General features: G+C 40.1%; 1 pseudogene; it reads right to left on the bottom strand.

Annotated features, from left to right (window-relative positions):
• Positions 1–666: 666 nt before the first annotated feature.
• LOC126064651 (G patch domain-containing protein 11-like) lies at positions 667–1,219 on the bottom strand (annotated as a pseudogene).
• Positions 1,220–9,956: the final 8,737 nt, after the last annotated feature.

The following is a 9,956-nucleotide window of genomic DNA, read 5'->3' as shown; positions in this document are numbered from 1 at the left end:
GCTCTCAAGTCTAATTAGTCTTAAAGATGTCGATGACTATTCTTCTGGTAGAAAAGAGAACACTGCTAATTCGTGGAGTGAGGTACCAACAGAAATATGCAAAATATCACCACCAATAGATCAGGTATTGGAGAGAGGTGAGGCTTTGGGTGAGCATGTGTATGATACCTTTCTACAATTTTGTCAGAATGGGGAATCTAAGGAAGCTGGGTGGTTGACCCTAATTTTGCTAGACAAAGTGGTCAAAGAGATGACCTCAAGGCTTCAGAGTCACAGCTCAAGCGTTGCATAAACAACCTTAAAGTTTCCACTTAAGCCTTGCAAGAAAGCCTTGTTTCTTATAGTAACAGAGCTGCTATTGCCCAAAACCAAACCTAGAGTCATTGTAAGAGTGGCTGAGTTACAATGCCAAGTGAATTCTCAACCTTGAATGGTGTCTGAAGCTAAAATGAGGGCATTGGTTGAGAAGAAATGGGATCCTGAAACTTGCAATGAGGACATATGGACAGAATCGGGAAGCTGGGACACTGATCCCCTAAATTCTATTGAATCACTCCTGCCAACAGAACCAGACTTCTCTCTCCCATCTGAAGATATTACTCCATCTTTGCCTGCTAAGTCACTTTTTTTTTTTTTTTTCTAGGTTCTACTTTATTGGGAATATCTTTATTCATGATCTGAAGAAGTTGGTCCTGGGCAATTTGAAGATAAGTCTTCTTTCTCTTCCTGTACCAATAAAATACAAATGTTCTTCTCTTAAATAACTCATCAATATTTTTAGTTTTTCCAGTACACTTAAAACTTTACTCTTATATTCATCTTTGTCTTGGGCTTTTTCTTTCTCTTCATTTTTTTCACACTCTTCTTCAGGCCTCAACTAGTAACATGCCTCCCTGGGAACCTAAATGTTCTTTGGAGTACCCAGCTGCTGACAGGCTCACTGGCTTCTTTTAAGGTCTCCTTTTAGCTTCGTTTTATCTCACTTACTTTTAAGTCATATCCGAAACTGTTCTGCAGCTTTTTCTTGGGCTTGGTTTTTCATGTGAACCTCTCTTCTGTAGCTTCCTAAATTTTCCTCTGCTTTTCTTTTAAATAATGCCTCACGTAATGCCTCACCAGTAAAACCATTACTCAGTACCCCTCCTCCATCTGATGACTTAACCCGGCTGTGTCTGCCAGCCTTTGTCTGAATCATCTCCTGGGGTGGCGACTGAGTCATTGCTTTGGGCATCTCATGAGTCAGGTGCCTTACAAAACATTGCTGAATGTTCTCAGAACATATTCTCACCACCTATTTTTGCTTCTATAACTAGACTTAAGTCCCAGTAAGCCCTAAAAGGTGAAGTATAAAGTGTGACCCAGGAGAAGGTACACTACACTCTAAAAGAACTGCTTGCCTTTTCTAATATGTTTAAATAGAAACCTGGGAAATACGTGTGGGAATGGCTATTAAGGGTGTGGGATAATGGTGCAAGGAACATAAAGTCAGATCAGTTGGATTTTATTGATATGGGCCACTAAGCACAGATTCTTCATTCAACGTTTCAGCTCAAGAGGTTAGGAAAGGATGTAATCATTTATTTGGTTGGATAAAGTATGGATTATGCACTGACCTACAGTAAATCAAGGTGAAGTACCAGACCTGTTTTGGTATACTGTAGAAGAAGGTACCCAAAGGCTTAGGAAAATGGGCATGTTAGGCTGAATTTATCAAGTTAGACCCACAGAGCCATATATGGAGTTCCCATAGGACACACTTTTTACCACAACAGTGAGGAACAAATTTGTGAAGGGAGCCCCATCATCCTTGAAGATTGCTGTGATTGCTATTTTATCTAAGTCAGACATGATCGTGGGGACTGCCCTAAATGAATTAAGATGCCTAACTACAATAGGGCTAATTGGACCACCTGGTATTAGGGTCCAGGTGACATAACTCAGTCAACAGAGACAAGGTGGGCATGGTTACCATAATGGATAACAGAGTCAAAGCAGTAATCAGAATAGTCTGACTTGTATGATGGGCATTGTTTACTTATTCATGGTGTTCATAGGAGTGAAACATAGGACACCTACTAAATATTTACTTGATCTGTACAAGTTGAAGAATTCTAGGTCAAGTGAATGGCAGTCTAACTCAAACCTCCAGAATAGAGAGACACAATCCTTCAATCAACTCCCAGACTTGTGCCAGTTTACAGGCCAGGTCCCCTTGGAGAAGGACCCTACTACACTGCCCAAAATTTAAACTGGTAATCTTTTTCCCAGTTGTCCCAAAAGGAATTTATGGTCTTTTACAAGATTGGCTATTCATTGGGGAAAAGGAAATAATCGGATTTTTCAGGGATTACTGGATAGTAGCTTTGAACTGACACTAATTCAAGAAGACCTAATACATTACTGTGGTCCACCAGTCAGATTGGGTGCATACAGAAGTCAGGTTATTAATGGAGTCGTAAGTCAAGTTGCTGTGAGTCGGAATTGACTCAAGGGCAGTGGGTTTAGTGGGTTAAGTCAGGTTCAGCTCACAGTCAGTCCAATGGGTACATGAACTCATTCTGTACTGATTTCCTCAGTTTCAGAATGTATAATTGGAATAGATATACTCATCAACTGGCAGAAGTCCCATATTGGATCCTTGACAAGTGGAGTAAGGGCTATTATGGTAGGAAAAGTCAAGTGTAAACCATTAGAACTGCCCCAACCTAAGAAAATAGTAAACCAAAAGCAATAGTGCATTCCTGGGAGGATTGCAGAGATTAGTGCCACCATCAAGGAATTGAAGGATGCAGGGGTGGTGACTCCCATCACATCCTCATTCAACTCACCTATTTGGCCTGTGAAAAAACAGATGGATCTTGGAGAATGATGGTGGATTATCGAAAACTTACCAAGTGGCAACTTCAATTTGAGTTGTTATTCCGGATGTAGTTTGGGTATTCCAGATGTAGTTTCATTACTTGAGTAAATTAATACATCTCTTGGTAACTGGTGCGCAGCTATTGACTGGCTAATTCTTTTTTCTCCATACCTGCTTTAAAGTGCCGCAAGAAACAGTTTGCTTTCAGCTGGAAAGGCAATCAATACACCTTTACTGTCCTACATCAGGTGTATATCAACTCTCCAGCCCTATGTCATAATTTACTCTGCAGGGATATTGATTGCCTTTCCTTCCACAAGATGTCACACTGGTCCAGTATACTGATGACATTATGCTGATTGGGCATACTAAGAAGGAAATGTCAATGATTCCGGACTTATTAATAGAACATTTGCATGCTCCCGCTCCCACTAGAGGGTGGGAAGTTAATCCAACAATAATTCAGACACCTTCCACCTCAGTGAAATTTTAAGGGGCCCAGTAGTGTGGGGCATGACGAGATATTCCTTCTAAAGTGAAGGATAACTTACTGCATCTGGCTCCTCCAACAACTAAAAAGGGGGCAGAACGCCTAGTGGCCTCTTTGGATTTTAGAGGCAAGATAACCCTCATTTAGGTATGTTACTCTGGCCTATTTATCAAGGGACTCCTAAAAGCTACTAGTTTTGGGGGGCCCTGACCAAGGGATGTCCCTTCAACAGGTTCAGGCTAATGTGCAAGCACTATGCCGCTTGCGTCATATGATCCGGCTGATCCGAAGTGTCAATGGCAGATAGAGACACTGTTTGGAGTCTTTTGCAGGCCCCTATTTTTTTTTTTTTTTTTAGTGATGAATCACAGTGCAAACTCTCAGGATTTAGGGGTAAATGCCTGACTTCCTCTGTAGATAACTACTTTCCTTTTGAGAAACAGCGTTTGGCTTGTTACTAGACATTAGTAGAGACTGAATGCTTAACCATCAGCCACCAAATCACCACGTGGCCTGAGTAGCCCATCATGAACTGGGTGTTGTCTGACCCAGAGAGTCATAAAGTTGGATTTGCACAGCAGCACTCCATCATTAAATGGAAATGTCATATACAAGATTGGGACCAACTAGGACCTGAAGGCACAAGTAAGTTGCATGAGAAAGTGCCCCAAATGCCCATGGTCTCCACTCCAGTCACATTATCTGGCTTCTCCAAGTCTTCATCTGTGGCCTCATGGGGAGTTCCCTATGATCAGTAGACTGAGGAAGAGAAAATTCATGCCTCATTTACAGATGGTTCTGCACAATATTAAGGTACCACTCATAGTGCAAAGCAACAACACTACAGCTCCTTTCTAGGACCTCCGTAAAGGATAATAGTGAATAAAAATTCTCCCAGTGGGCAGAATTTTGAGCAGCACAGGCGGTTGTTCACTTTGTTTTGAAGGAGAAATGGCCAGATGTGCTATTGTATACTCATTCATGAGCTGTAGTCAGTGGTTTGACTGGATGGTCAGGACTCAGAAGGAACATGATTGGAAAATAGGAGACAAGAAGGTATGGTGAAGATGTATGCAGATAGGCCTCTCTGAATGAGCCAAAGAAGGAATGATATTTGTGTCTCATGTGAATGCTCACCGAAGGGTGATCCCAGCAGAGAATGATTTCAACAACCAAGTAGATGGGGCGATGCATTCTGTGGAAACCCGTCATCCTCTTTTCCTCAGCTACTCCTGTCACTGCTCAATGGGATCATGAATAAAGTGGCCATGGTGGCAGGGATGGAGGTTATGCATGGACTCAGCAACATGGATTTGCACTCACTGAGGCTGACTTGGCTACACCCACTGCTGAGTGCCCCATCTGCCAGAAGCAGAGACCAACACTGAGTCCCTGATATGGCTCCATCCCTCGAGGTGATCAGCCAGCAATCTGGTGGATTACATTGGACCACTTTCATCATGGAAAGGACAGCATTTTGTTCTTACTGGAATAGCACTTATTCTGGATATGGATTTGCCTTCCCTGTATACAATACTTCTGCCAAAACTACCATCCATGGACTTACAGAATATTTTATCCACTGTCATGGTGTCGCACGCAGCATCACATTGGATCAAGGGACTCACTTTACAGCAAATGAAGTGTGACAGTGGGCCCATGTTCATGGAATTCTCTGGTCTTACCATGTTCCTCATCATTTGGAAGAAGCTGGCTTGATAGAATGATGGAATGACCTTCTAAACATACAAGGATGGCACCAGATACGTGGCAATACCTTGCAGGGTTGGCGAAATGCTCTCCAGGAGGCTGTATATGCTCTTAATAAGCATCCAATATATGATGCTCTCTCTCCCAATAGCTGGAGGTCAGGGTCCAGGAATCAAAGGGTAGAAATGGGAGTGGCATCACACACTATTATCCCTAGTGACCCGCTCACAAGATTTTTGCCTTCTCTCCCCATGACCTTATGTTCTGCAGGTCTAGAGATCTTAGTTCCAAACAGAGAAATGTTCCCACCTGGAAAAACATCACCAATTCCATTGAACTGGAAGCTAAGAATGCCACATGGCCACTTTGGGCTTCTTATGCCTCTGGATCCACAGGCAAAGAAAGAATTTATGATACTGGTTGGCGTGATTGATCCTGATTACCAAGAGGAAATTGGATTGATATTACACAATGGAGGTAAAGAAGAGGATGTCCGAAATGCAGGAGATCCCTTAGAACATCTCTTAGTACTACCATGCCCTGTGATTAAAGTCAGTGGAAAATTATAGCAACTGAATTCTGACATGACTACTAATGGCCCAGGCCCTTCGGGAGTGAAGATTTGGGTCACCCCACCAGGCAAAGAACTACGATCAGCTGAGGTGCTTACTGAGGGCAAAGGGAATATAGAACGGATGGTGGAGGAAGGTAGTTCTGGATACCATGTGACCAGTTGCAGAAATGAGTACTGTAATTGTTATGAGTATTTCTGCTTTGTTTTTGTGCATCAAATTTTTTGTTCTCTTCACTTATAAAATATAAGATGTAAACAAGTTTAGTGCGTTTAGATTGTATGCGTGGTTGTTGTATCATGTTAGGTGCGAGTATGACTTTATAATTGTTTTTATTCAGAAATTATGTATGGTTTAAGGAGATGTGTGCAGGAGCCAAGTTGAAAAGAAGTGTGATGGTTAAGATTGCATGTCAACTTGGCTGGGCCATGATTCTCAGTGATTTGGCAGTTGTATGATACTGTGATCTCCTCCATGATGAGATTTGATATAATGTGATCACCTCCATGATGGGATCTGCTACAAGTAGCCCATCAATTGAAAGGGAGTTTCCTTGGGTGGGTGGACTACACTGAATATAAGTGGACATTCTGGCAAGGCTCAGGGGCTTTTCCTCACTCTGGACCCTGAAGCTGGTCCCTGGTTGTCTGACCTCTGGTTCTTGAGACTTGAGCTAGCAGCTTACCTGCAGTCTTGCCTGCTGATCTTGGGTTCACCAGACCCTGTGGCTGTGTGAATAAGGAGAAGCCTCTATCTTGCCCCACAGACTTGAGACGTTACAGCCTCTACAATCATGTAAACCATTCCCTTGATATAAATCTTTCTATATAAATATTTGGAAACCCTGGTGGCATAGTGGTTAAGTGCTACGGCTGCTAACCAAAAGGTCAGCAGTTCAAATCCACCAGGTGCTCCTTGGAAACTCAATGCGGCAGTTCTACTCTGTTCTATAGGGTCACTATGAGTCAGAGTCAACTCAATGGCAGTGGGTTTGGTTTTTTTGTTTTTATATACATATATATACACTTTACTAGTTTTGCTTCTCTACAGAACCCAGCCTAAGACACCCTGCTATTCTTATATATAAATAATGATGTATTTAACGATGCCTATTAATTTTTCCTTCCTTTTTTATAGTGTGGGTGGTTTGCTTTCTGTGAATAAGCCTAATCCTTCCACTTGTATTCAGGATTCTAAACATTTCAGAGCCCTTATTTATAATGTTCTCATTTCTTGAATATTTAATTTTACTATCTCTTTTCCATCAGATATTTTAATAAACTCAAGGTGTCCCCAATTTAAAAATAAATAAAATAAAACACAAAACCTCTCTCAATACTAATTCCACATATGGTTACTGCCTGTATTTATTCTCCTCCTCTCAATCAAACCCATTGCCATCAAGTCGATTCCAACTCATGGGGACCCTATAGAGGAGAGTAGAACTGCCCCACAACTTTCCAAGGAGTGGCTGGTGGATTCAAACTGCTGACTTTTTATTAGCAGCTGAACTGTTAACCACTGCACCACCAGAGCTCCTCCTCTCATTCATATATCTTGAGAAGTGTGCTTATGCTTATAGTTCCCTCTCCATTACTTCCCAATCATTACTGTTTCTAATGAACTGTGGCCTCGGTTGGCATAGCTTATCTGGAATTACTCTTACCCAAATGATGCATTCCTAGGGTAACCACGTATTCATGTTTTCCTGGCACCGTATGGGTTTACAGCCTGTTATTCCAATGTTGTTACTAATAGCACCACCTTTCACTATCATAAGTGCTTTGTTTAGGTTAAAAAAAAAAAAATTATAGGACCTACCTACCAATTATCTCTTCTTTACTAACTAAAATGTAGAATTGCCTTTGGTCCTTGTATCTCTGGACATTTTTAGGGCATTTAGCATGGTTTGACTTTCTCTTTCTTGACTACTTCCATTTTTTTATTTACATGACTACAGCTTTCTCCTTGAGTTTTATTTGTCATTGTCATTCTTTTTCTAATTTCATGTTTTTTAGCCTATAACATACATTTCTCTGGGATTTTATATTCTGCCTTTCTCTCTTCATATTATACACTCTCCTTGGCAAGTGTTATTCAACTGCATGTCTTCAGTTTCTATTCATATTCGGAAGACTTTCAAGTCAGTAAGATTAATCAGTATATTTTCTCTATATTGCAGAACCATGTTAAGCTTTCTCTTGACATCTCCATTAATATGTCCCGATAAAACTCAAACTCAACATGTCCAATACTAAAGGAGGCATCTCCCTTTCTCAGTAATTTACCTTCTCCCAGTACTTCCAATCTGATTGCATGGAATTCCTATTCATTCAGCTGTGAAATACTGAATTCCAGGCTTCATCATCACTCTCCCCTTTCCCTATTCCCACATCCGAACAAATCATGTCATGAATTCTTGAAAAACTTATATTTTCACAGTACCTCTGGCTCTATGTTCTTTCTTGTGCTGAGTTAGTTTATTTTATTGATTTCTAAAGTTCGTTTTATTCATAGTGCTCTTCCTCTTCAGTAAAGATTAGAACCAGACTTCCACAGTCAACAAATTTGCCTTTTTGTAATCAAAGCAAATATTAGATTCTTGAAGAAATACTAAAAAAAGAAAATAAATAAACAAAAATCAAATAGAACTCTGAACTGTTTTGGTTTCAAATACTTTAAAAATAAGAGTTTTATAAACATATTCCTAAACTGAAAGAATCCAGATGTGTAAGCAGTCTTATAAATGTGTTGTAATTCCTTCATTTTTACAGATAAAACTGAGGGCCAGGGGGATTCAGTCAAATGTTACTTTATCTAATTTTAGATAAATTGATCAGGAAGAGTTTGGCTAACTTCATGCCTTATATAGTTTTTCAATTACAGCTTTTGACTATCTAATAAATTAATTATCTTGCTATTGAAAATCAGTATTAGCAATTTAGTTTTAAGGCAAATGTTGATTTTAGGCAATAATTCCAGATTTGTGATCTGCTGCTGGTTAAATATTAACAGATAAGATTTGGTCAAAATGACTATTTTTGGGTGGAAGAAAAGGTAAGACTCTACCTGGAACTTTATTGCAATAAGAACTAATGCATAATAATCATTAATTAAGAAAAGATGATTTTGAATTTATTTGGAGGTTTCAAACCAGTGAACACTTTTTTTTTTTTTTTGCTCTCACTACTGTCACTTTTTACAGTAAGCCAACAAAGGCCCAGATGACTGATTTCAGACCTTACTTATTACACCTTAAGATTCCATAGTATCTCACTCTGTCTCTCAGTCCTATTTAACCAAGAACTGCCCTCAGAGAACATTCACATACTGCAATAAAAACTTTAATATGATGCTAGGGAAATAAATTTTATAACAGTGAGCCTGGATCATTACTACATTTTAATTTTGCATGTCCTTATAATGGCAGTTCAAATCCACCAGGCTTGAAAACCCTATGGGGGTAGTTCTACTTTGTCTTGTACAGTTGCTGTGAGTCAGAACTGACTCGATGGCAACAAGTTTTATAATGATACTTGTGCTGTCATGTTCTTTCATTGTATCTTGGGTACATATTGCTCTTTTACCTCAGTAAATATACAGAATGTTATTTTGTGCAATGGAGAAGATGCTATTTTACATAAATAAAATAACAACTAGAAACTAATAAAACTTAGATTAGAACACAGGGTTATATTAGATAATAATCAGCACTGGATGTTAATAAGTAAGGACAACAGAGAAATGAGAAATAACCCAATGAAAATACAAAAAGATAGGAAAAAAAAATAATTAATGTAAGATTAAGAATTAATGGCTTCATAGGCAGAGCCAACATGACATTATAGACAGAAGCACCCTGACATCCCTCTGTAGCAAAGACCCAAAAAACTAAGCAAGACAGATACAAATATCAGTCCTGAAACTCTAAGCATCAAATGAAGGAGTGAAAAACTCAATCAAGCACCAAACTGAATAAGAAATTGACAGAGAACAGAGCACAAGGAGAGCTAGTGTGGAGGTCCGCTACCTACTAGCACAGCTCTGATTCGCCATCTTCGATCTCGGCCACAAAGGACTGTGGACAGGGAATATGGGAAGGCAAATTCACCAGCACCCAACAGGAGACAGAGCACTCAGTAACCAAGGATACATGTTTCCCATCCCCCACCCTTCTTCCCTGTACATGACTGTGGCCTCTGCTGCTTTCCGGTAGGCCACAGTCACTCAGCCAGAGAGATATCAGCTCACTGCCACTTGGATTCACCATCTTTGACCTCAGCCACCAAGAATCGTGAACAGGGAGTATAGGGAGGCTCCAAAA

Source organism: Elephas maximus, chromosome 21 (genome assembly GCF_024166365.1).
Source record: "Elephas maximus indicus isolate mEleMax1 chromosome 21, mEleMax1 primary haplotype, whole genome shotgun sequence".
NCBI lineage: Eukaryota > Metazoa > Chordata > Mammalia > Proboscidea > Elephantidae > Elephas > Elephas maximus.
Note: the sequence above shows the minus strand (reverse complement) of the source record. Positions and strands in the feature narration are given on the sequence as shown.